Source organism: Siphateles boraxobius, unplaced genomic scaffold, assembly GCF_051911475.1.
Source record: "Siphateles boraxobius isolate OS27281-9 unplaced genomic scaffold, OSU_SipBor_1 26, whole genome shotgun sequence".
Taxonomy (NCBI): domain Eukaryota; kingdom Metazoa; phylum Chordata; class Actinopteri; order Cypriniformes; family Leuciscidae; genus Siphateles; species Siphateles boraxobius.
In genome coordinates, this window is record NW_027508876.1 from 14657979 (window position 1) to 14685851 (window position 27873).

Sequence of the window (27873 nt, forward strand, 5' to 3'; positions counted from 1 at the left end):
CTGGTTTCTGAACAAATGACTCTCAGAATGAATAAATGATTCTTGAATGTTGATTCTTTGTAGTCAATCAATAACATATAATTTGACCAGTTTAATCTCATTCCTAATTAGGCTGATTCATTTGAGTGAATCAAAAACATACAGAACGACCAATGTATAGTCTGTTTCACAAACAAATTACTCTTATGAGCAGATTATTTTTATGAGCAGATTATTTTTTTAGTGAATCAGAAACTTGAAGTGTGACCAGTGTAATCTGATTCCCAAATGAATGACTCTTAATTGCTGATTCTTTTAAGTGAATCCAAAGCATATAGCTCCACCAGTGTAGTCTCATTCTTGAACAAATGACTCCTAGCTGATTATTTTTAGTGACATAGTGCGGCCAGTGTAAAACTGAAATTGATTCTTTTCAGTGAATAAAAAACATACAGTGTGACCAGTATAGCCAGTTTTTCTGAAACGAAAGATTTTTTTGAGCTGGTTCTTTTAGGGTGCTTTCACACTGAACGTTTAGTCCAAAACGGGGCGCGGTTCATATGAAAAATTGGTAATGTGAAAGCTGTCTTATTGTCCCGGGAGCACACCGAGATACCGAACCCAAGACTACCTGTAGGAGGTGGTCTGAGTTTGGTTGCACTGGAACTGTGGCGCAATTCATGTGAATACAACTTGGTCTCAGGTGTGCAATTGTTCAGGAAGTAAAGTAACTTGCGCATGCATTTTAACCGTTGACGACATCATTACTTCAACAAAACGCATGTAATGCTCTGTACACATTGAATGATTTTGGGCTGTCCCAGACAAAAGATGACCAATCGTGGCGATTTCTAGGGCTGTGGCTCCTAAATGGTGAACCTACGTCATACAGTGAGAGAGGTTCAAAGATGGACGTTGTTACGGTTTTGTGACCAAAGATAGCCAGCGATAATTTGTGACAGTGTCAGAAATTTAGCATGATCATCTCAGAGTGTGTTTGCTGCTATGACCTTCTCTTTTGCACATAAAAACTGCCAAAGTGCGATTCATCTTGCTCTATTTGTTTACCACTATTTGACCTACACTTCCAATAATCAATCAATAAGAATCAATAATCACATTTTCAAATCTTGACATTTTACATACGTTAGTTGTTTTCAATATTTAGTTGGGTCATCATGGCACATGATCACCAATTGGCATGAAGACAAGAGACTGTTTGCTAAGGGTTGGGCCTATGAACATTGGCAGTCAACGCCTGGCTGACTTTTTCATCAGTTTATTGTGGTAAATAGGAACAAAGGTGATGGTGATGGTGAGGGTCAAACACAGTTCACTGCTGACTTACCAAAGACTTTCTTCAGTGGAGAACATTTCTCAGGTAAGTTTCCACCATTTTCATTGTCTTGTATTTAGCAATAATTTGTGACAGTGTCAGAAATTTAACATGATCATCTCAGAGTGTGTTTGCTGCTATGACCTATGTCTACTGAATAGCCAATAAAAATGCAACATGAAATGGCGTATTGATCAACGTGACATGCCACTCAAACTTAAAACTACCTCAAGCTCCATGTACAAAAGTGGCATGCCAAGTTGGCCTCTTTTCCCTGGCCATGACTGCATCCATATTCTTCTCTTTTGCACATAAAAACTACAACTGCCAAAGTGCAATTCATCTTGCTCTATTTGTTTACCACTATTTGACCTACACTTGTATTTCAAACCAATAATCAATCAATACAAATCAATAATCAAATTTTCAATCTTGATGTTTTACATTTGCGCCTGATAGAGGTTGATGTTAAGTTCTGAGACATCCAGTTACGTCATAAATGAGCTGTAATCCATTTAGCTCCATATACGACGCACTCACTGTAATGAGAATGATTTGTACTCTTGGTTTGCCAATTTATGTCTCAATGGATGTATTACTGTTTTGGGAGATAAATGTATGAATCTTGTTTATGGAAAGACTGATAGGACGCAAATTAAATTTTTTCATTTTTCTTGAAATCATGATTAGATCTCAATGAAATACTGCTCTTGAGTTTTTTTTTTGCGTCTTATGACGATGATTTCCTTTTTTATTGCATAAAAGCTTATTTTTGCGTGCGCTGCATATTTGGAAGCAACAGTCTTAATGGTGTTCAGTTAGTTCCACAAGGATCTCCTCGATGGCCTCCAGCTTGATTACATTGAACGGTGGGTATTTCCTGTGTTCAAACCCACATATGGATTGAGTAAGGCAGTGGCTGTGGACTACTGTTTCTCTCCACTATATCTTAATTTCTCGTTCAAACCCCCCACCCACCCTAAAAAATCTCTTTTTTATTTCACCAAGTCAGCTGTCCAAATGCAGAGGGAGATTGAGCCTTTGGAAGATGAAGCCAATGCAAATTTCAAGAGGCACGCATGGCTCAATTTAGTATATTTCCCATGATCCCTCACTGTCTTTGAGCCACACCTACTGACCTATGGCTGGAAGGTATATTTGTACATTTACTTTTACAATAAGTTATCCCGCTTTGAAAAATGCATGTGACACATGAAAGGGTCTTTTTAAATTCCTCCTCGTGCATCCAGAAGCGTCACAATCAAGTTTGTTCCACAGCGTGTGCTGGCGTTGGGTTTTATGACTGGGCTCGTTTCATCTCCATCAAGCTGAGTACTGTGTCTATCCCATGAGTCAGTTGTCTAAGAACAGCCCACCATAAAATTAGCTGGAACCAGAACCAGTCTAATGACTAAACATGATGGTATGTGCTTGGATAGATATATATATATATATATATATTTTTTTTTTTATTATTATTTTTTTTTTACTTTTTTGGAGTTTTTAGACTGAGGGAGGTGTACGTGACGTGTTTGGTAACACTTTGGCAGCAATTCACCTGTAGGTTTTGTGATTCTAGTTGGATCATATTTACATTTTTTTTTTCTCCTGTGTTCTACACACATAATGCAAATTACTTGGCAGAGTGAAATGTGAGATTGAGGGTGCGTGGTAGAGACATTTGGGTCGTGCAAACCTCATTGAGAAGTTAAACATGATTTACACATGCACATTGGCCTTCTATTGTTTAATTCCTTCTAATATTACACCATTTGTATATTAGTTGATTTATTTCAGAATATTGAGTTTCTACTTGCTTATGTTGTGTATAGCAGATGTAAAGATCCTTTTGGGTGAATATTTTCAAGGTAAAAAAAAAAGTTTACAATCATTGTTTGAAATCATAGCAGACAAGGAACAAACATAATTTAGTTGTTTTCAATATTTAGTTGGGTCATCATGGCACATGATCACCCATTGGCATGAAGACAAGAGACTGTTTGCTAAGGGTTGGGCCTATGAACATTGGCAGTCAACGCCTGGCTGACTTTTTCATCAGTTTATTGTGGTAAACAGGAACAAAGGTGATGGTGAGGGTCAAACACAGTTCACTGCTGACTGACCAAAGACTTTCTTTAGTGGAGAACATTTCTCAGGTAAGTTTCCACCATTTTCATTGTCTAATTTGTATTTGTATTTTTGTATTGTATTTTCATATAGGGCTTTTGCATATGTATCGATTGGGATACATATGTCTAGAGACTATTACATATGTATAAACACGTATCTATATATTCACACAAGAATTCAGACAAATGTGATTCTAAGATAATCTTGCTGGTATATGCATCATTGATAGCTGGTCAGAGTTTGCTCCTCATTATTTTTTCAGTAGGTCCTTGATGAGGTCTGAATCAAAGTATGTTTTCTTCTGTTTTTCCCCTACCTGTGAATGTATTTACTTTGGCTCTCAACCCTTACACCACATCTCAAAACCCAAACTAACAGACTATTTGGATAGGCAAAGCAGCTTATTAACATTTCTCAGTGAACCTCAACCGTCCAAAGGTTCTATGTTACATTTTTTGTTTTAGCAAATTCCTTATATAGGAATTACATGCTCAGCAATTGTACAACTTCTAAATATGTTGAAATGAGTGTTTACAGGTAAGGATATGGCTTACATATAAGTGTTCTCTTTCTCTTTTTTAATTTAGGTCAACTGTTTTTATTTATTTATTTTGGTTCTTATTGTATACTCTATTATATTATAAGTTCTTGAGTTACAAAGAGATATGGAGAATGAACATCACTGAACACCATTATTTTATTTTGTCTGCCTTTGCCGATATCTTACATCCCATCCTGTGATAGCAAAATCACAAGGTATGTAAGTCTTCATATCCTTGTGATGCTTTAGTGGGCATTCTGGTATGATAAATGTCATGTTTGATGAAGTGAAATGATAGAGATGGAGTATGAGGAGTGCTGATACGACAAACTAATTACTAATGAAGTTTATTTCCTCTCTTTTGTTTATGGAAAGAAAACATTTTTTCACCAGGTGCATGTTATTTCATATGTTCAGAAATATGATAGGAAGCTAATTCAAAACACTTGCCGTGTTGCTGTGTTGTGTTTAGCCACAATAACTCAGGACTTTGTGATACAAATGCAAACAAAGTCACAAAAAACAGATGTCGCTTCAGATCCCCAAATTATAAAATGAAAAATGCATGTTACAAAGTAAGGTATTGCCAATACTGGCCCGTTCCACTGAAAAAAGAAAATAAATAGCTATAACATCGTTATATTTTTACAGTTTTATATAAATCAAAAGTTATAGACATGCTGAGACCAAAAGCGCTCAGTCTGCCGGTCGTCCATTTAAGTAGCGGTCAGAGCATTGGGTGATACACAGGGACCTCCTTCTGTCAGTTTAACTTCCTCCTGCTCTCCTCCTTTAGAAGAGACCTGATACAGCTGCAGGAAACCGCCAATAAGAGCCCTATCAGATCGACAAGGACGAGGGAAAAGACATGAAAGGAAATTCACAAGTTTCTTATCCTTTTCTCCTCCACTTCGCTGTTTCGTTCCCCGTCAGTTTTCCCTATCGACTGCTTTTTTGGCTTTGACATGTCTGTATATCAACACACGCATAGTAGCACATAGAAGTGTACACTCTGAGCCCCACGAGCGATTTAAACACAGTAGATCAGTCATCTAACACTCGAGAACGTTGTGCAATCGGATCCCCGAACATCCTTGAGAACATGAAAACATGCCCACTGATCACATCAATAACACAGCTATTGATCACAGAGTTCAGACTAATCAAATCGAGCGCTGGTTTGTTTGAAGTTAAATATGGGCTGCAGCGCTATTTATTTGTTCCGCTTTTGGACTTTTGTGCAGGCCGCCCACTCCCAACGTACATGGAGGGAAAGTGTTATTTGTATTGTTAAATTTACATTAAGCCCATTTTAATTGCATCAGCCGCTAAACAGATCTCACAATAATGGCCCTAACCGAGAAAATTGCGATCATCTGTGGAAGGGCCTGCAGTATAATGGACAAACCCAATTAATCTAATCTTGTTGTGTTCCATTATGGCTGCACTTTATCATTTCAACAGATGGAGCATGAAGAAATTAAGAATGCGCTCCTGCCAAGCAGGGCTCGCTCGCAGACGCTTTTCTCTCTGATGGTACCGGCCTATATGTCCTCCTAAAGAAGTGATCCTCTTACAGATGAGGAATGCTATTTTAACTGATTTCCGACAAGAGATTAATTGAAGAAAACTTTTAGTTGGAGAAGGCAAGTGGGATAGATTAACAGTTTTACATCCACAATTAAGATGAGTGGAACTGCAGGGTTAATGCCAGGTCATCTGAGCAGCACGATTTCTAGAGCCCGATGAGGTCAATTCAAGTCGTAATGTTCATGCCTGAAAAAAAAAACAAAAAAATTCTGGTTTGAGCGTTGACAGAAACACAAAACAATGATGGATTTGTGTGGATGGAATTCGAATTTGAGGCTCATGAGTTTGTTTCTTCCAATTTTATTTTCCAGTGGTTAAATATTTAATTTGGATAAATGTCAAAAATGTATAAGTACACATAAATAGGTCAGTTTAGAGGCAGTCAGAGTTGTTACAAAAGGTGAAAAGTGTTTGGAAGGAACATCCTCTAGAGGGCACATTCCATTCAGTATTTAATAAGAGTAAATATAGTCTAAGACTGGTGGAGGGTGACCTTGCAGTGTGTGTTGCTATTCTGTAACCTGAAGATAAGCAGTGTTTGTCAGTAGCTGTTTTTGCAATGTTTTGATTTCATTACGGCCTAAATAAAATTGCATTTTGTTACTGTTGTGTGGGGAACAGGAATGGAGGAATATCTATTTATTTCCAAAGCTTCACACAAGCAAATAAGTTGAAATTGGTGCACTTAATTCATTTTAAAATGACACACCAATGTGTCTGTATTTGATTAAAGATTTGAATAAAAACAGTCAAAAAAATGTGAATTAAAATGATAGTACAGATGCATAAAGATACAAAGCCTTAAGCAAATTATTAGACATTGTAACTTGTATACTTAAACTAATAACATTTATCTTATAACTAAAGATTAATAAGGACTAAAGATTAATAAAGGGACTAATAGAGATTCTGATTTTGTGAGGCACATTTTCTGTGTACCACCACCTGGTAATTCACTATTCCTTGTTGTGAAACAATTATCCTACCATTTTTTTTTTAAATACCCCTCGTCTTTTTCAGCTGCCATGCTTTTTTGAGCTGACATTGTAGGTCATCTATATTGTTTATTGTTTTGGTGTACTTTAATCCAGCTCCCAAAAGTAAGATATGTACAATGCAATAAACAAAGCTTCTACAATTTATCTGTATATTGATATTTGGTGAAGATTAATTATTATCATTTTGTTGTTAATTATTATCATTATTGTAGTTAAATTTAGTGGACAGACAGCTTGTAGCCAAATGATATGACCTGTAACTCCTTCCCTTATTTGCATCCCGGCAGTCCAAGTAGTAAAATGATAAATAAATTTACTCCATTACCTTGTCCAGCACTGAGCAAATAATAATTCTTGAAGTCTTTTCACAGGCGCAATCACATCTGCCAACAGCTATGCGACAGAAAATGCATTTTTGCTTGCAGAAAAACATCTCCTAATATTAAAGTAAAATATTACAATAAAAAAATGGCAGTGCTGATAAACAAAACTGTAAACAGAAGAGCACTAATATTAATGGCAAAAGTTTAATTTAATTAATCTGTAGAAAACAAATAAAAATACTATCAATATAGTTACAAGCCAGGCATTATGAATCATGGTTCTGTATAAAATATGAAAAAAGTAAATGTGCAAATTGCAAGTGAAGAGTATATTAGATTGCATTATGTATTTAGTATGATAGATTATCTGTTTGAATTTGTGAATAGTGGGTGAGTTTTCCATTCAGCCTGGTTGAAGAATAAATTCACATTTTCTATTTTTAAATATTTAAAATCATTTTTAATTGATATAGCACAAAGTGTGCATTTAATATAGGTAAATTTGTGTACGTTTAATTTTGCTATCATTACATTTTAATTATCATAATCAGCAATTATGATTCTTCTGTTAGACTGACATGGCATATGAAGTTTGTATTGAGTGTGGTATCAGTTTAACTGAACATGTTTTAGGCCACTGTAACAGTGGTCATTGGGTTTGGTCTCACCGTAGTGTGTGTGGTTGACACACTAGCCCTCCCTCTGGTTAGACGTGTAGCGTCATCAAGGCTCTGTGGTCTCATTACCCGAGTGGTGTCATTACATTGAGTTCAAGGTTGAGCTGCAGTAGAAGTGAATTTGTGCAGTAATATCTAAACTGAAAGACCTGGTTTTCTACTCAATCAAGCTCAGTAAATTTGTCATTTTACAGTTTTGGTTTGTCTGGTAATACAAATGTTAGGCAAAATAGACTGCACGCATTCCATTGGTAAAAGAGTAAAAAAAAAAAGATAACTTTATTTTGATGGTCCTACATGTCAACTAACTCTCATTAGAGTTTTAGTAGACTGTCTGCTTAAAATATCCTAAGAATTTATTTTGATGGTCCCCAACAGACATACTTGGGAGAACTTTGCAATTATATGCCAACTTATTCTACTAACCCTAACCCCTTATTCTACTAACCCAAACCATACACCTAACAGTCTGTTACAGACAGTCTATTACTCTACAGACTCTAACAGTCTATAGTTAACTAACTTTAACGTTGCAACTGCATGTCAATTAACTCTCATTAGAGTATTAGTGAGACTGTAGAGTCTATACTCCACTAATACTCTAATGAGAGTTAGTTGACATGTAGTTGCAACGTTAACGTTAGTTAACAGAATGTCTAAAGAGGACCATCAAAATAGAGTATAGCATTTTTTAATGCAAAAAAAAAAACTGTCCAAGTAAATGTATCCAATTTAAAGAATATATATATACAGGTCCTTCTCAAAAAATTAGCATATTGTGATAAAGTTCATTATTTTCCATAATGTAATGATAAAAATTAAACTTTCATATATTTTAGATTCATTGCACACCAACTGAAATATTTCAGGTCTTTTATTGTTTTAATACTGATGATTTTGGCATACAGCTCATGAAAACCCAAAATTCTTGTCTCAAAAAATTAGCATATGATGAAAAGGGTCTCTAAACAAGCTATTAACCTAATCATCTGAATCAACTAATTAACTCTAAACACCTACAAAAGATTCTTGAGGCTTTTAAAAACTCCCAGCCTGTTTCATTACTCAAAACCGCAATCATGGGTAAGACTGCCGACCTGACTGCTGTCCAGAAGGCCATCATTGACACCCTCAAGCAAGAGGGTAAGACAGAAAGAAATTTCTGAACAAATAGGCTGTTCCCAGAGTGCTGTATCAAGGCACCTCAGTGGGAAGTCTGTGGGAAGGAAAAAGTGTGGCAAAAAAACCCTGCCCAACGAGAAGAGGTGACCGGACCCTGAGGAAGATTGTGGAGAAGGACCGATTCCAGACCTTGGGGGACCTGCGGAAGCAGTGGACTGAGTCTGGAGTAGAAACATCCAGAGCCACCGTGCACAGGCGTGTGCAGGAAATGGGCTACAGGTGCCGCATTCCCCAGGTCAAGCCACTTTTGAACCAGAAACAGCGGCAGAAGCGCCTGACCTGGGCTACAGAGAAGCAGCACTGGACTGTTGCTCAGTTTTGCATGTCATTCGGAAATCAAGGTGCCAGAGTCTGGAGGAAGACTGGGAAGAAGGAAATGCCAAAATGCCTGAAGTCCAATGTCAAGTACCTACAGTCAGTGATGGTCTGGGGTGCCATGTCAGCGGCTGGTGTTGGTCCACTGTGTTTTATCAAGGGCAGGGTCAATGCAGCTAGCTATCAGGAGATTTTGGAGCACTTCATGCTTCCATCTGCTGAAAAGCTTTATGGAGATGAAGATTTCATTTTTCAGCACGACCTGCCACCTGCTCACAGTGCCAAAACCACTGATAAATGGTTTACTGACCATGGTATTACTGTGCTCAATTGGCCTGCCAACTCTCCTGACCTGAACCCCATAGAGAATCTGTGGGATATTGTGAAGAGAAAGTTGAGAGAAGCAAGACCCAACACTCTGGATGAGCTTAAGGCCGCTATAGAAGCATCCTGGGCCTCCATAACACCTCAGCAGTGCCACAGGCTGATTGCCTCCATTCCACGCCGCATTGAAGCAGTCATTTCTGCAAAAGGATTCCCGACCAAGTATTGACTATTGGGTGCATAACTGAACATAATTATTTGAAGGTTGACTTTTTTTTTGTATTAAAAACACTTCTTTTATTGGTCGGATGAAATATGCTAATTTTTTGAGACAGGAATTTTGGGTTTTCATGAGCTGTATGCCAAAATCATCAGTATTAATACAATAAAAGACCTGAAATATTTCAGTTGGTGTGCAATGAATCTAAAATATATGAAAGTTAAATTTTTATCATTACATTATGGAAAATAATGAACTTTATCACAATATGCTAATTTTTTGAGAAGGACCTGTATATATGCATCATGCATATTGATGAATTGCCAGTGAATAAAACCATGTACAGTAAATGTGTTGGCATCATGTATAAAGGTCAAATATTAAATAAAATATGACATAAAATAGCATCTGTGGGGTAAATTGTTTCAGATGCTTTGGGGTAAGATGTGGGGTAAGACTCAATCTGTTGCAGGAAATACTATTACCTTTATTGGTATAGTTGGAAAAATCAGGGGTGGAAAACCTGGGAACTAAATTTTATTTTTGTCAGAGCATGACTGAAAAGAGAAATCTACCTTTAAATATATTATTATAGATTTCCCCCACTATATTATGTATTGAATTTCATACTTCCCTGCAACCTTAATAGATGAAATGTGAAATTTCTTAATGTTTTCTAAAGTGATATCTAAGGTGATTTTTTTTTTGACTGGTTTGTGTAAAACCAGAAAATATGCTTAATTTAGAGCCACTTATATTTAGTTATTTATAATTAATTTGAGATGTTTTTTTTCTCACCCTATTTTGTGTTCTATTTATTTAAGTACAGTAGATGTCAGACATCCTAAAATATAATTAGGCATAATTGTTTTGGCTCTCTCTCATTTTTCCTTGACTAAACTTGAATACAAATTGGCACAACTTACCTGCATTCCACTAATGGACATGAATAAAACACTGTTAATCAATGCTTAGTCATGTCAGGTTTATATACTCAAAATACACCTATTTTAGCTTCCACTCATTTTTGCATCCTGTTGTGTAAGACACTGTCACACACTATATAATAATCTTCATAAGAGCTCAGTTCATAGTGATACAGCCATTTCAATTCTTTGTGTCATCTGCGAATGCATGCCAGTTTTAAATTTAGATTTAACCCACTTCCAACTGTAATTTATGTTTTCAGCCCTTTATCTGCATTATGCACCATTACGTTACATTATCATTAAGGCTAATATATGGTGTTATTTTCAAACGGTGTGTAGTTTAGTGTTGCGGAGCGATACACTTTAAGCATTTGGAGTGGTAAATGCATCAATTCCAAGACCCACAAAGCATTTCATCAAATGAATTATCCTAAATCAAAATGTGTTTTGGTACTACTTTGAAGTTTCTTCTTTTTCCGCTTTTACTGGCTAGCTGTGTTCTTTCTTTCAGAGCAGTGTCCTTGGGCAGCCTTTCATGTACTGTGAAAATAGCATGCTCCATTTATCTTGAATTGTCTTCATGTGTTGGCTGAGGTCTAGGCCTCCGCTCTTAAAGACCTCTGCTCCGCACAACCCTAAGTCTGTGGCTTTGAGTCTGAGTCGATGTTATGAAGACATTTTCATCAACTTCTGTCATCAAGAACTGATATGATTCAGACTTTTGAGTAAATATCACTGATATGAGCACATTAATGGCGGAGAGATCAGTAGCACTGACATGATGCCCACAGTTATGTAGTGAACTACACTTTTCAACTAAAATCAGAAAACCTGTTATTCGTTTTGGCCATTCATTTACACGACAACAGCATTTTGGGGGCCTGAAAATGCCAACTTTTGAAAACTACACCGTTATCGTTTCTGTGTAAGCTACAAAAACGTGAATTTGTGAAAACGTTGACGTCATGCACATGTGTTTTACGTGTTCAGTCTATAGGTGTCCCTTTAAGGTACTACCCCTGTGACAAGCTGTTGTACCCCTAAAGGCCTGTTCACACCAAGAACGATTACTAGAGAACTAAAACGATAGCTATATTAGCATCCAAACCAGCGGAGGACAATGTTCTGTTTATTTTAAGCACGCTGCAGTTTTGTCCTCTGCTGCTTTAAAAACTTGAGCTCTTTAAAGCAGGATGGATTCTGATTGGCTGTCAATGTTTTTATCGTTCATCAGCTGGAAAAAAATTTTTTCTGTGATTCCAATAATTCAGTTTCTCGGTGCCATTATAGTTGTGGTGTGGACCTTGCTATTATTTTATCTAGAATGAATTTTAGAACTATGTCCTTGGTGTGAACGGGCCTTAAGGGTACAAGTTTTGAGTGTGTGAGATGTTTATTGCGATTGGATGTTTTTCGAGTGATGTTTTCTGCATTTTTGAGGTGAGGTCAGAGCATTTGCACAAAGCAAGAGAAATTCAGTATCCATTACATGTCTTAGTTGTAGCTTAACGCATCTATGTGATCAGTGATCACACATAATTGCTTCAAACTACCATTATAATGTTCAATAAGGAAAAAAACGCATACACACGACAGATGTACATTTCAATATTGTGTTATATCTCAAGTCGCTGTATTGTCCGTGCCACCTTCCTTCTGTGGTGTTTTCTTTCAGTCTTAAAGTCTCTGTTGTTTCAGTGAGACTAATTTGCTGTCAGACATTTGGTGCTTTTGCAATAGCAGGCAGACTCCAGAAATTAATTTATCCAAATAACCAAGCCCTCCTGGGCCATTGAGAAGGGGACACAGAAATGGCCTAAGAAGGCAAAGCCCCCTTTTGAAGTCTGGAATGTTTTGACTGACTTAAAACAGGCAACTGGAATGAACAGATCATTTTCATTGACCCATGGGATTTTTAACCATTTTCATACACTACGGACAAAACAAAGATCAAATGCCTTAACTGATATGTGTGGAGTTGGCAATCAAAAGGCAATGAGAGCAATGTGAGATATTTTGGGGGTTTTGTCAAAAAAATAAAAAAAATTGTGTGTGGAGATATAATAGATATAACTAGGTAGAATATCTGAGAAAATTGTGCATTTACCCCAATACAGAAATGAATCACACACATGTTAAATTGGAAATGGATTACTGGGTATTTGGGTTTGGGATTGCATGGGTTAAATTGGGCCGGAATGATCAAGAACAACATCTTTTGATATGCAGCTGCAATTTTAATCACCATTTACATTTAAATTCTAAAATGTATTTATTTACTTAAATATATATTGTATTTAAATTATTATATTTATTTATTAAATACAATTATTATTATATTTAGTAGTAAAATTATTATTATATGTATTTATTTGTTATTATAAATCATTTACATAATGCACTGATTAAATAATATATTATTATTAGTCTTGTAATTAGTATTACACTTTTATTCTAATATTCACAAACACATTACTTTTCTGTTGTTTTGGTAAGAAAATATCTGCCAAGAACTTATGGAAAATTGTAATTTAATCTAATAAATATAATGCATTTTTTCATTTAAATAAATAGTTTATTTTACTTTATGTTTGGTTGTATTTACCCACATCTCTCAATGTTAATCACATCCAGCAACGTAAAGGCATAGTTTCTAAATGTATTCATTTATTATTTTATGTAACAAAATTAGTTGGCAGCAAAGAAATAACAACGAATGTCATGGTAATAAATCATCCCTATTAAAACTTGCGTACATGACAATTATTGGCAAAGCGGTTTAAACAAGCCTGAAGGAAAAAAAACACACACAAAAAAACAGGCAGCCTTGAGTTAGGGGCACTTAAGTTTCCACCTTAATAAATAATTCACTACTCCGCTGTCATGAGTTGCAGTGGGTTGAAATCCCTAATGACAGCTTTTTATAACCTATGACTCAGCTGGCCATTATGCTCCTGACATCTCCACACAGACCACATCCCTTCAGCCAGATCGCTGTTCTCTATCTCTCCTACACAGATCCTGATTCTTGAGTGCATCGATGAATTAGCTAAGCGTTCTACTCTCTTTATGAACTGAGTGTTACAAACACTTTTGGCCATTAATGTAGTGAATGATTAAGATGGATGCTTACAGGTTATGAACGCTCTGGCTGAGGTTTCAGCTTTATTTCTACTCTGAAACCTGGGGCTTTTACAAACTGATTATACAATATTAAGTCACTTGTTTTAATCTTCTACTGATTAACTCTCTGAAATGAACTCCATTAACTCATTATGACCAAGTTGCCATCTGCAACTAACTCGTTCCTTGTTTGCTGTCTGTTTTGAACTGTAGAGTTTAAAAATGTTTTTGACCAAATTTTATTCCACACGTAATTAATCAAAACCATTGCTAATGCTCTTTTGTTTCTGTGCTATTGTTTTCCCACCCAAAATTATTTAATTTTCTTATTGAATTCCTCAATCATTTTCTTTATTTATTTGTTTATTACATTGGTCCTTATGTATTACTGTCATCCAGTGTTAATGTTTGATATGTTTTTATGATTGTCATGTCAATCTATCATCCAGTTTCAAAAAAGGCAGTCAAAGCAAAGTATCTGGCAAGGGATATTACGAAAGTCTAACAGGATGGAAAGGTCAAAAAATATTTTTTTTATCAATTAATCAGACCTGGAATATTTCTTTATGAATTGCCAAATTTTTCATGTCAGAAATTGGACATTGAAAAATGTCAACATCCGCTTGAACCAAAGTAATGTAATTATCTCAAGTCATGCTCACTTAACTGTGATATTCTGATAAAAGTTAACCAACTAAAATGACTCCCATATTAAAAAGGAGTTTAATATTTTATCTACTATATTAACTCTTTCCCCACCAGCGTTTTTTAAAAAGTTGCCAGCTAGCACCAGCATTTTTGATGATATTGTAGCTTAATTCTGTTTCTTGAATGATGGTAAGTAAAAAAATAAAATAAATTGACATTTAAAAGAAAATCTTGTTTTTTTTCAAAGACAAACAAAATCAGAACATAGATTGAGTAGATCATCTAAAGCTTGTGCAGTCATTACCTCTTCCTGGGTCAACGTATCATTTGGTGTAACGCAGTTTTTATTTATGTGCGGTTGAATGTTTGAGGATTGCATTAGCTTATATGTGCGTAATCAATCAGGCCTGTGTCCAAAATCGCCCCTATACTCTTAAATAGGGCACTATTTGAGGGCACAGCCATTTTGTAGTGGTATCCAAAAACATAGTGGAGTTTATCGAGTGCACTCGTTCAATCCTACAATGCACCATAATAACGAGTGTACAACTGATGTATGGCTATATAATACCCATAATGCACTGTGAGATTTGCTCGCTGAGTGAATTCCCGTGTCTGACCTGAAGATGGCCCACAGAATCCATCCACTCATTTTCCAAACCGCTAGTCCAATGCGGCTTCAGCGTAATATCATACAGGTATAAATTCCTTTTTAATTGATTATTAAATTGTTTAATTAAAGTTTATACATAGTTTAAATGACAGAGTTCAAGATAAATCTTTTCATCTTAGCCTACTACTGGAGCTGCCAGTTTGCTAAGTTTAAAAAAAAAAAAATGGCAAGCACAAACTGTGCATAAGCGGAAGGGCTTTCGGTGTACTCAGTGTCTGAATTCACTCGCTCATTTTCATTTTCATCAACTCTTTAAAGTGGATTATATTATTGGACTAATGTTGGGAATAGTGAATGAGGGTATAGGGAGCGATTTTGGACACAGCCTTTCTATCGCTTGTTTCTGCTTCTTCTTTGCTTGTTTTTGGACCTTGTTCACAAAACTGATTTCGGACAGACTTCTGTGGCAGTGTAACAGTTGAACAATCTACAGCAAAATAGAGCGAGCTTTGGTGAGAACTAAACAATTATTTAATTACCGAATGGGACGCATAGGATTGTGGGATATCAAAGGTAATTAGGGATACATCTTTGCTGGATTCAAAAATCGATCAGATGAAGGTATCTCAGGAGACAGGAAGTGAAGCTAACATTGAAATCGGACGTGCCTTGATGCCGTCCGACCTTGGAATGTGTCCTCCGAAGGCAGCTTTTTTAAGCTTTCGAATGCAGCCATTCTTTACTATTTCAGAAGATGTGTAATATCGCCCCCTGCCGTATGATAGTCAAAACATGGATTGCCTATCCTCACTGCAGCCTGTAGCATGATGACATACTGGATTAAATTCAATATGTAGTGGATGTTTTTTTTTTTTTTTTTTTCAAATTCAGTGCAAACTCTGCCCTGCAGCCGATGAAGATTTCATGATGTCAATCACAATGCTGATTGCCTACGCAATGCTATAATACTAATCCCTATATCTACCCTACATCCTAAACGTCTCAGGTTACGTATGTAACCCTGGTTCCCTGAGAGGGAACGAGACACTGCATTGAGACGCGGTGGGAACGCTCTGCGTGATTGCGTCGTGAAGCACGTGTATAATCAGTCCAATGGAAGAGCTAGACATCATAGGCGGGTGACGTCATAGACCAGGAAGCTATAAAGCACACCTGAAAACAGACCGCGACAGCTTCTGATAAGCCTGAAGCAAGTCGATCTGGGGTATTAAAGGTGGAGGACAGAAGGCCTGCTGCACAAATGACCTGCACGTTTAGTAGAGACCTAGAAATACAACCCGACCTGGGGTGAAGAAATACTATCACCATAGCAGGTGCAAATCCAAGTACGTGCAGGCCTCAGCCTCATGTACCACGGAGAAGATGAAATTAAGGATCTCTCCTCAGAGATAACCCAGCAAAGAAACATTCATACAGAAATCAAGTACTGTACCAACGGGGCAGAAACAAGATTCAGAAGGCGTTCTCTGCACCAGGCAGAGAACAGCATATTTAGTCTTCTCGTGGAGGGAGCTCTAGACTGGAGTATGGTCTCCACGACCTCGGTCGAGAGACCTGAATCTATGAGCTGGGCCCGCTCAGAGGCTGAGCCCACAGTATCCACAACTCCAGAGCTCCCAGGAGCAAAGATATCGGGAAAAGCGTATAGGTGTAGAGGCAACCACACCTATTATATCACATCCAGTCCAAGCGGAGCTGGATGCGTGAGGGAGAACCACAAGGGCAATGCATTGTACAAGCGATGCGAAAGGTCGACTTGTAGTTTGACCGAAGTTCTCCCTAAGAAGCTCCACCACCTCGGGGTGAAGTCTCCATTCCCCGGTCCACAGCCCCTGCCTCAACAGGATATCTGCTCTGATATAAGGGACCATCAGTGTGTTGTCCGGACCCTTCGCCGAGCAACCACTCATGATTGCCCCCGACTTGTGAGGGAAGCATCCGTCGATAGCATTATGCGTCGACAAGAAGCCCCCAACACTGGGCCTGGGCGAGGAACCAAGGTTCTTCCACATGACCGAGGCACAAAGGCATAGCCGCGTGACCTTGATCATGCGAAAACGGATTTCCCCTCGGAGAAAACCCCTTGGTCCTGAGCCACCACTGCAGGGGTCTCATGTACAGAAGGCCAAAAGTAACTACGTTGGACACAACTACCATGAGCCCCAACAGTCTCAGAGACTGTTTTGCAGTGAGTGACTGACCTAGTTTTACATTCTTTATGGCTGTGAGAATCGCAGAAATACGTGCTAAACCAAACCATAACCAAAGCCTGCTCGGGGTCCACCACAGTGGGGAGGACCCCTAGAAATCTGGGCGGACAAGAACCGAATTCTGAACCCTTTTCTATAGTGTGCAGGACCCACCGAGAAATATGTGGCAGTAGTTTCCACGCTGCCAGAAATTCTACTAGGGGAACCAGTCTCTCAAGACTGGCCTCTGGATTTGGTTGAACAGTCACTACGGTGCCCTGAAGCGGCGAACCGGCAGGGAACAACCGAACTGGCAGCGCTGCGACCATCCTCAGAGAGTCGCACCCCAGAGGGCGCCGAGGAGAATCGATTTCTCAAAACCGTCCCTGCCCCAGAGGAGCCCTCAGAAGCCTGATAGCCTAGTTTTTTCGACAGGACTTCCTGTCTAAGCTTTATTAGAGATGGCGACAGTCCTCAGATCTTGCCTACCTCTAAATAACTTAGTTCCTATGACCCTCCTCGGAGGATCGTATGGGGACGCTGACACCTCGGTGCCCTGAACGGCGAACCGGCAGGGAACAACCGAACTGGCAGCGCTGCGACCCTCCTCAGAGAGTCGCACCCCAGAGGGCACCGAGGAGAAACGATTTCATAAAACCATCCCTACTCCGGAGGGGACCACCCTTTAGAAGCCTGATAGTCTCGGCGCCAGGGCTTCCTATTTGTCCAAGCTTTTTTAGAGATAAAATAGTCCTCAGATCTTGCATATCTCTAACTGGCTAGACTGCTACCGCCACCCAAGTCCCCCTCGATTGTGGAGGAGCCCAAATGGCGATGCTCGTTTTGCACTCTGTGCTGCGAGGAGCTTAGTAGGGCGAGACTGTTCCGCCCAGCAGTCTCAGGAACATTAGATTGGTGAGGAAGAAACCTCTGGAACGCTGCTGAATGGTTTATTTCTTAGTTTTTTGAAATATTTAATTATAATAATTATAATAATAATTCTCGAATAGCGTCAGTGCTGACAACCTCACATTCATCCATGTCTTTATAATTCATCCACCAGCGCTGCCTAATAAATTTTTTCTTTATTTAAGATGGCTGGTGGGTAACGTCGGGGTTAAAAATGATGATGCCGACTCGGGAGAGAGAAAGCTAGCAAGCGTCTCTTTAACCCAAGGCACTGTCATACCATGATACTTAATACCCATAGCATTACTATATTTAGACGTTTGGGCATAAAATAGTGTGTTTAACACATAAAATACCTCAGTGTGGTGTGGAGATAGGGAAAAAATGGCAGTCCCCGACGAAGAGGCTGATACAGAGTTTTTCTGTTTTTAGATATATTTCATCTAATAAACTCTCTTTTTCACTCTCATAATGTTCAGCTGGCCAGAAAATATTTAACTAGCAACAGCACTAGATAAACCTCCTTTTAAAGCTCCTCTTTATTCAACAGAGTTATGAGCTGACTTATTTATTCATTACTGAAAACTCAAACATCTGTCTTTTTCTTAATATCTTTTTTTTTTAAGAAAAAAAATTTGTTTGTTCTCTTTTTCTAAACAAAACACTAACGATACCAATTCCTCGGAACTGGAAATCGGCAGCACTGGATCTGGCAGGTGAAAGCTGAGATAGGGCGGGACCCGTCCCAACCCCCACTGTCAGATCCGTTTGCGAACCCCAAAATGCGAGTCGCCGTCATGCATCGGGACCCGCGCGGGGAGCGCAAACCGAACCGTTTACCTCGAAGAACGCCCGGCGGGAGCGGAGCGTCCTCACGGACAGCTTCACGCGCTTGCTCACAGTCAGCCCACTCGAGAACTGACTGTGGCATGCTCCACTCCCAAATAGTAACAAAAAGCTGATGTGTGTGTCCCCACCCGTGATATAACGTGGGCAGGGAACAACACGAAGCTGCTTGCTCTCTTTTGCCATAATATATATATATATTGTATATATATTGCAACTTGACAGACAACAATAAATATGACAAGGACAGAATACACAGATCGCTTGCTGAAGGCACAGAAGCTGTCGCGGTCTGTTTTCAGGTGTGCTTTATAGCTTCCTGGTCTATGGCATCACCCGCCTATGATATCTAGCTCTTCCATTGGACTGATTATACACGTGCTTCACGACGCAATCATGCAGAGCGTTCCCACCGCGTCTCAACGCAGCTCGAGTTCCCTTGAAAGGGAACCTTAAAGTGTTTGGAGAAAAATTATGTGTATTTATTGGATTTAATCCAATATGTCATTGTAATACAGGGTGCAGGACATTTTGGTAAAACTTGTTAATGGCAAGGAAGCGTTGTCAGTGGCGGGAAAATATTTAAAACGTGTATGATGGACACATGAAAATGACTCAACTGCTCTCTTACTGTGTTTCACCTAGGTTTATAAGGAGTTTCCACCCCCTACCGAAGTCAATGAGAGCTGAGGCTAAATAATATCCCTTAATCGGTAAGTGTCAATTTTTTCTCTGCTCTTTTTTGCTATAAAGTTGTTTTACTCTCCAAGTGTCTAAACCATATTTCATAAAGCTCAGCATAAATAATGAATCAGATTAAATGTAGTGCCTTTTGCAATGTGGGAACCTGGCGTTGGTGTATCGCTGCAAGTTCTTTTGCTCCTTCTAAACGTAGAGATGTAATTGACTATAAAAAGAACAAATAACTCGCAGCTTTATTGAGTCATTCCCACGAGTCAACCCTAGGATATAAATCTTGTGGTGGTGATTAAGCTTTTGACAATAGAGTTAGCACAGTGTAGCAGACAAGGGCAAGTGGGCCTGCAGAGTAATTTACTCTACGGTTTGCAGGTGTGGCCTCCTACTGAGCAAGAGACCACCGTAGGAACTGACGAAACTCTTTGCTAGCAGGGAAACGTGTACAGTCAAAGCACTGCTACCGTGTCTCGCTCCTGGCCACTACTGATTTTATCCAGTTCGTAATTATCTTGAATTATCTAAAAAGAGAGATTGATGACTATTTTTTCAACGTTTTATTGTTGACCTTTTTACGTCACTGCAGACCTCTTTCCCTCGCCGCTAACTATTAATTATGAAATACTGTAGGTCTCGGCCATTTCATTTTACAGCCTCTTCCTGTTAAACTTGGTGTGAAGGGCTGCTGTTTTTAAATAGGTGTGTAAAGTCAATGTGGATATAGTGCCCCTAGCCTCCAATCTCATGCCCATTATGTCATGTGTTTTTTTTTTCTTTATAAAAAAGCTATACACTCCTGCAGTCTTGCTGTTTACTTGCACTTCTGTAATTTTGACAGTTGTTGAAACATTTTCAGCAGTTTTTGGAGTGTCTTCGCTTTGCTTTAAAATGCCTTGTTGATTATTTGTAACCTGAACACTGTAAAATTTTATTGACATTGATCTCCAAGAGTTATTATCATTATCATTAACTAAAACTATTAAAAATTTATTTGTACATAAATAAATTATAGATGAAAAACGAACTGAAATACGTTTAATTTGAAGCACTAAAATTGCTAACTGGGAATAAAAAAAACTAAAACTAAAATCAGAATAAATTACACATAAATAGTATTTAAAAAAGAAAAACTAATAAAAATGAAAAAAGCACATAACAAAATTGCTAAAAATTTTAACTCAATTTAAAATGAATACTGAAAATATAAACATAAAATCTTACCTGAATGCTTTTTTATTCAACTGGATAAGTCGATCTATAATGGAGTGTGTATGCAGGATTATTATCATCAACTAAAAGTATTAAGAAATATATTTTTTAATTTAGATAAAGGTAAAATAAATCTCACGAAAAATATTTTAAAAAAGAAAAACTAATAAAAATGACAAAAGCACATAACAAAATAACTAAAATTAAAATGGAAACTGAAAATATAAAAATATAATTCTTTAAAAAATAAAACTATAATGGTACACTTTTAAAAATAAAAGTTCCAAGAGGGTTTGCAGCGATGGCATAGAAGAACCATTTTTAGTTTCCTCAAAGAACCTTTCAGTGAACCGTTCTTAAAAAAAAAGAAAAAAAAAATAGTGGTAAGAACATTTTGAAAATCTAAAGAACCTTTTTTCACTATAACAAACATTTTTACAATGGATATAGATATATGCATATATCAATGGATATAGAGATATGCAATTTGTACAATGGAAAGATTCCATAGATGTTAAAGCTTCTTCATTGAAACATAGATGGCACTAAAGAATCTTAATTTTTAAGAGTGTATATAGATAATACTAAAAAAACACTGTTTTTATGCCATACACAATCTGTGGGTGCGGATTACCGCAGCATCAGATTTATCTATCTGCAGAATTCCTAAGACTTTTCATTAGAATTAATATAGAACATACAAGAAAAGTCTGCAGATTTTGTGTGGGCCTGCCGATGACCCCCACTACTGGCCCCCGGGGCCTTTCGTGAAGCAATCAACACGTGTGGATGAATATATTGCTGGAGGTAGAGCAGGGATTGTTTCCCTGTATGTCACAGGCTTATCGGCTTCTTGTTTAGGTCACATCATTTGCTATCCTGCTGGGACCTCTGGAATAACTTACGCAGCCCTGATCCCTACTGTCAGCACCTCTCTCAAAGTGTGAAGTGATTTCACCATGGACTCTCTCGGCTGGAAGACTGTGTTTCTCTTTACATTTAGTCTTTAAAACGGGAGCTTGCCCAAAATAATAAATGTAATTTCCATCTAGTCACACAGAATGTTTTCGGCAAAGTGTGGACAAACAAAATGTGGGTATATTGAAGTCAGCACCAGGCAGAAGGTGAATTAGTGCATGCTATTTTAATGTTACCACTTACAGCTGTTAAGCTGTGGATTTGAAGTATTGCACTAGTTTCATTTCAACTTTTTATATTTTAAACTTTTTTTTAACTATATTTTAAACTTTTTCTCAACTTTTTTCTGATTTTATAAAATTGAGTGTGAGCAGCTAATGTTGGCTAATGTTCCCATTACCATCAAAAAGTATGCTCTTAATTAATACTGTACATGATATTAATGTGGTTAAGTTGTGGGTCGCTTAGAAAGAGACCCACAACTTAGAAAGAGACTATCTTTATACATCTTTGATAGCCTGGATGCCAGCCCGAACCCCGCCCACAAAATTTTTAGGTCGGGAAGTTCGGTCTGGACTCGATACGTTGAGGAGCTATTTTGCCCGAACAAAAATTGTTCGGACCAATCAAATTGTCAGGGCGGGCTTTATACGATGATGGACAGATGAGCAACGGTAACTTAACCATCCACGTCATCAAAGAGCGCTTGGGTTGAATTAATGGCTGCTGCTGGAGAATTGTGTTGTGTATATTCCGCTATCGCATGTGTTATAGAAGATATAGACAGCACATTAATTTTAAAAGAGGAACAGAGAACCCCGATCAAGGCATTTGTCAATGGGAAAGATGTTTTTGCCGTCCTTCCTACGGGATTCGGAAAAAGATTAATCTATCAACTTTAATCTATCTCTCAGCGTGATTTTTTTTTTTCCCCAAACCACTTCAGCGGAAATCCCGCCCTGCAGCCGATTTCATTGGTTTAGGTTACAGTGACGGTTAGGTTTAGGGATCAGTGTTTGGTGTAGGGAATCAGTACAGTGATTGACATGACCAATGAAAACTTTAGAATCGGTTGCAGGGTGGGATTTCCACTGAAGTGATTTTGGGGAAAAAAATCATGTGCTCACTCAACATACGTCACTTACTCCGTTGCTCTGATTGGTTCTAGGTCTATCCAATTGAGTGCAGAGGCCTTTTATTTCCTGGTTCGGTTGACACACGCCCCATAATCACAGCCCAATGGAGCAGTATCAGACTCACATTCTGACTACAATCTGAGTATGACGACGTCAGGCTACATCTTTGAAGGAAAAGTTCATTAAAAAATTGTCATTATTTACACCCCTTCATGTCATTCTATAGTATTTCTAGTCATATGACTGATATGCAAATGTATTATAAACTGATTTGTATTCACTCTGCAAAAGCTTGTGTCTAAAAAATAGTTTGGAATGACATGGGTAAATAATGGCAGAATTTGTACTATTCTTTTATGTTGTACTTGTTGGGATATGATCATTAATTTCCCATTGTTTCAAAATCTATAAATGATATGAAAGGCTTTCAAAATTCACAAGACAACAGATCCTCATTAATATTAAACTATTTGGAGTCAAGTCACCTTTATTTACATAGCACTTTTTACAATACAGATTGTTTCAAAGCAGATTTACATTGATAATAGGACATTAATGCAACAAAGATTGTTTTGGCTGTACAGCAGCTCTAGAAGAAAGTCATTGTCCATCTTAAGTAAGTTTTTGATTGATTCATTTCCATTTTAAAAATAATTAGTTATTAACTTAGGGTCCGCTTACACAAAACCGTTATCAGAAAACCTTTAATGTGTTTTAGCCATTCACTTACACAACAATGATGTTTTGGTGGAATGAGAACACACACTTTGAAATAGATTTCAATGTGCAAGATTTTGAAAATGATTTTTGAAAACGATACCGTTATCATCTCTGTGTAAACTTTTTAAAAAGTGAATCTGTGAAAACGGTGACAGCATGTACATGCGTATTACGCTTTTAGCCTATAGGCATGTGCGTTTGAATGCATATGTGCATGGGCTCGTAGTCTTTCTTCACAAAGTGACATCGCCAAATTACTTGACCTGCATACTACAGCGTTTTAGTCATTGCCGTGGATCCGTGTGAACGGGAATCATTTTGATAATGTTTTTATCTGTACAGAGGAGTGTTTTTTTTTATTTGTTTTTTTTGAAAAAAAAAAACGTTTGTCGTGTCAACGAGGCCTTCGCAGGGGATAGCCCAGTTGACACAGTCTCTGCTGACGCTTCAGAGCTGCGTTGTGGTCTTGTCTAGGCACAGGTCCTTAATCTGATCTGTATATGGCCAAGATCCGGCATACTTTGGTAAACCTCGGGATAAACAGAGAGACTAATATTAGCGTAGATGCCTTTCTTCTTAGGTTGTAACGAGTACATCAGATGTTCCCTGTTCCAGCTGACCTAATGTATGCAGCCTAATAATCATTTTAAATGATTTGAATTATAGAAATTGATAATGTGTTATGTGTATGCCAGGTTAAAGAGATGTGTTTAGAGTCTAGATTTAAACTGACAGAGTGTGTCTGCTTCCCGAACAACACTAGGAAGACTGTTCCAGAGTTTAGGATCTACCGCCTGCAGTTGATTTTGATATTCAAGGTATTATCAACTGGCCAGAATTTTAAGATAACAATAGACGTGAAGGAGTATAATGCGTTAAGAGCTCGCTCAAGTACTGGGGAGCTAAATCATTTAATGCCTTGTAAGTAATTAGCTAGATTTTTAAATGGGTGCAATGTTTAATAGTGACAGGGCCGGGGCGCGAAGAAATATAGAGCTGAGTATCATCAGCGTAACAATGAAAGCTAATGCCATGCTTCCTTATGATATCTCCAAAGGGTATTATGTACAGGATAAAAAGTAATGGTCCTAGTACTGAGCCTTGCATTATTCCATACTGAACATATCATCGATATGACACCTCTTCGTTTACTTCTACAAACTGATAACGGTCAGACAAGTATGATTTGAACCATGCCATTGCAATTACACGAATGCCAACATCATTTTCGAGTCTATTCAGAATAATGCTGTGGTCGATAGCATCAAATGCAGAACATTAAGGAGCTCACATTAGTTTCACATTTTAACTGTAAGCATGTGTGTTCTTCTCATTAGCTATTTAATTGGGCAAATACACATTACTGATGCACACTGATGTTGAGTGACGTGCAGAGTCCGTCCATAAATTATGGAACCCCTCTAACCACACTCACAAACTTAGAGTGGCTGTTGCTGCCTGCTTACTCACAAATCAGTACCAAAGGCAGCAGTTCAGAAGTTCACTTTTTGGAAGCCAGTCGGAACTGCTTAAGGGTGATCACATTTTCCAGGAACAGGTGGTCCAAGTGACATAATTCTGGCTCAGTGTTGAGACTTTGCAATATTACAACACCATGATGTTGCCAGAAAGTGATTTCAAATGAATACTCTGATATTATAACATTTGCTAAAGTGTGATTTTTAGCAAGAGGAAAAAACCCGCTAATAACTCTGAAAGTTGCACTTCGTCTCTTCAAGGCCCATCTCAGTCTTGAAAATGCTTTGGCTGAGAAAACTATTTATGATCATACACTGTTAACTACTGGCACGTACACTTTGGATTGGAATGCAATTCAGAATGCAGAAAATATATTTAGTTCTCACCAACAGACAGCAAAAGGCACCAGTGGGTCTAGCTTAACACGAGAACAGTTATTTTTACCACAGTATGGACTTTCAATTATGGTAATGTGTTTTCTAGCCCCTTTAAGAACTCTTGGAGCAATTAATGTGCCTTACTTTTGCTGAAATGAAATGACATGTTCTGACACAAAAATGTTTGAAGTATAATTGGTGCATTTTGTTTATCTAAATGAAAGTGATGCAATCATACTTTATATTATAATTTGCCAAATGTTAATGAAATTAGCACGTTCTTATGTAAATCTGCACTACTGTTTAAAAGTTTTGGGTCTGTGTGTTTTTTTAAAGAAATTAATACTTTCATATTATAATTTGATCTAAGAAATCAATACTTTTTTCAGCAACATCGCAAAAAAAAATCTATCAAAAGTTACAGTAAAGACATTTATAATGGTACAAAAGTTTTCTATTTCAAATAAATGCTGTTTTTTACTTTTTATTTTCATCTCATCTAAATTATTTATAAAGCACAAATAAAAGCAACCACCGTTGACCAATGTGCTGTATAATGTTCTAAAAAGATTTATAAATAACCAAACCAAAACCTATAAAAAAAAACAATGAATAAAAAACAAAACAACACCAGACAAAAAAGGACATCAAAGCTTATAGGCTAAAGTGGAGAGATATGTTTTTAACTTTGATTTTTTTTTTTAAAATTGTTACTGTTAGTGCAGTTCTACTATGGATATGTAAACTGTTCCGGAGTTTAGGTGCGGCTATGGCAAAAGCTTGATCACCCCTAGATTTTAACTTTGACTTTGTAACTGTTAACACACTCTGGTTAGCACACCTATAAGTTCTCACTGGATGGTGTACACACAACAAGTTATAAAGGTAAAAGGGGGCAAGGCCATTTAAAAACAAGCAGAATCACTTTAAAATTAATCGTAAAGCAGACTAGTAGCCAATGTAAATACATTAAAACAGGAGTAATATGTTTGTAAACACCGGTTAAAAGTATTGCAGCCGTGTTTTGGACCATTTGTAATTTAGATGGGGAAGAATTGTTTATTCCCAAATACAGGGAGTTACAATAGTCAGTTCTAGAAGAAATAAAAACACGAATTACAGTTTCAAAGTGTTTAAAAGAAGAAAAGTCTTCCCTTTTGCCAGTGCTCTTAGTTGGTAAAAACTTGATTTGACTACATTAATTTGCTCATCAAATTTAAGTGCACTATCAAATAAGACGCCCAAGTTTTTTTTTTTTTTTACACACAATTTAACTAAAGAAGACAAAACACCAGAATTTAATTGAGAAATGTTTGGGACTTCAGAAGAGCCAAACACACTGATTTCAGTTTTACTCTCATTTAGATATAAAAAAAATTGACGGCATCCAGGCTTTGACATCGGAAAGTCAGAAATTTAGAGAGACTAAGCCATTTCTGTGCTTCAGGGGCAAATAAAGTTGTGTATCGCCTTCATAACAATGATAATACAAGCCTTCCTTTTTAATAATAAACCCTAAAGGAAGCATATAAAAAGAAAACAATTAGCGGGCCAAAACAGAGCCTTGGGGCACTCCACAAGTCAGGGCGAGCACACCCAAGTGGTATTCTCTTATACTGATCGAAAAGCTTCTATTTTTAAGCCACTGTATGACTGAAATCAGAGCAGTTCCTCTGATTTCCACAACTTGATCTAGCTGAGAAAGCAGGACCTCATGATCAACTGTATCGAACACAGCCCTTAAATATAAAAGTATTAGTACAACATAGTCACCTGAGTCAATGGCCATTAAAACATCATATAAAAAAGAGTGCTGTCTCTGTAGAGTGAAGTTTTCTAAAACCTGATTGAAAAACATCAATAACCCTCATTGTCATTCATAAAGCTCTGCAGCTGATGAAGAACCACTTTCATGTTACATAAAAAGGAAATATTTGAGGTGGACTTAAAATTAGATAAAATTGTTTGATCCAGATTAGAACTTTTAAAAAAGGGTTTAACAATAGCATGCTTAAACAATCAGGTACACTTCCTGATTCCAGGCAATTAATAAAAACTAGAAAAGCAGTGCCCACCACATGAAATACTTCTTTAAAAAGGCAGGGAGGAATGCCATCACAAAGAGGCCAAGACGGCTTTAGTTGCTTAACAATCTCGTGTAGAAAAGAAAAGGAAACATAATTGAACTGGCTAAAGATAGCACTAGAATTTGAAGGAACAGCAGGATCATATTTAGAAGGCCTGATATTCTGTCTTAATTTTACTCATCTCATCTACAAAAAAATGACAAACGCTTTCACATATATCTACTGACTACTAACTATTACAAGCTGGTGGAATCACAACAGCATTTATAGTATTGAAGAGCATTCTTGGTCTATCACAACTTGTATCAATGAGCTCAGGTAAATGCGTAGACTTAGCCTATCTGACTGCTTTCTGATA

The 27873-nt window shown here is 37.5% G+C and overlaps 1 protein-coding gene across 15 annotated transcripts in view; it reads left to right on the top strand.

Moving 5' to 3' along the window:
* The window catches only part of eya1 (EYA transcriptional coactivator and phosphatase 1), a 128866-nt gene that overhangs the window by 35503 nt on the left and 65490 nt on the right, over positions 1-27873 (top strand). For 4 of the 15 annotated variants that reach the window (XM_077244440.1, XM_077244438.1, XM_077244459.1 and 1 more), the window contains exon 2: positions 19539-19606. The exons of the other annotated variants lie outside the window; for them this stretch is intronic. The gene's annotated coding sequence lies outside the window, so the exon portion shown is untranslated. The remainder of the gene's footprint in view (positions 1-19538; positions 19607-27873) is intronic. 15 annotated transcript variants of the gene reach the window in all.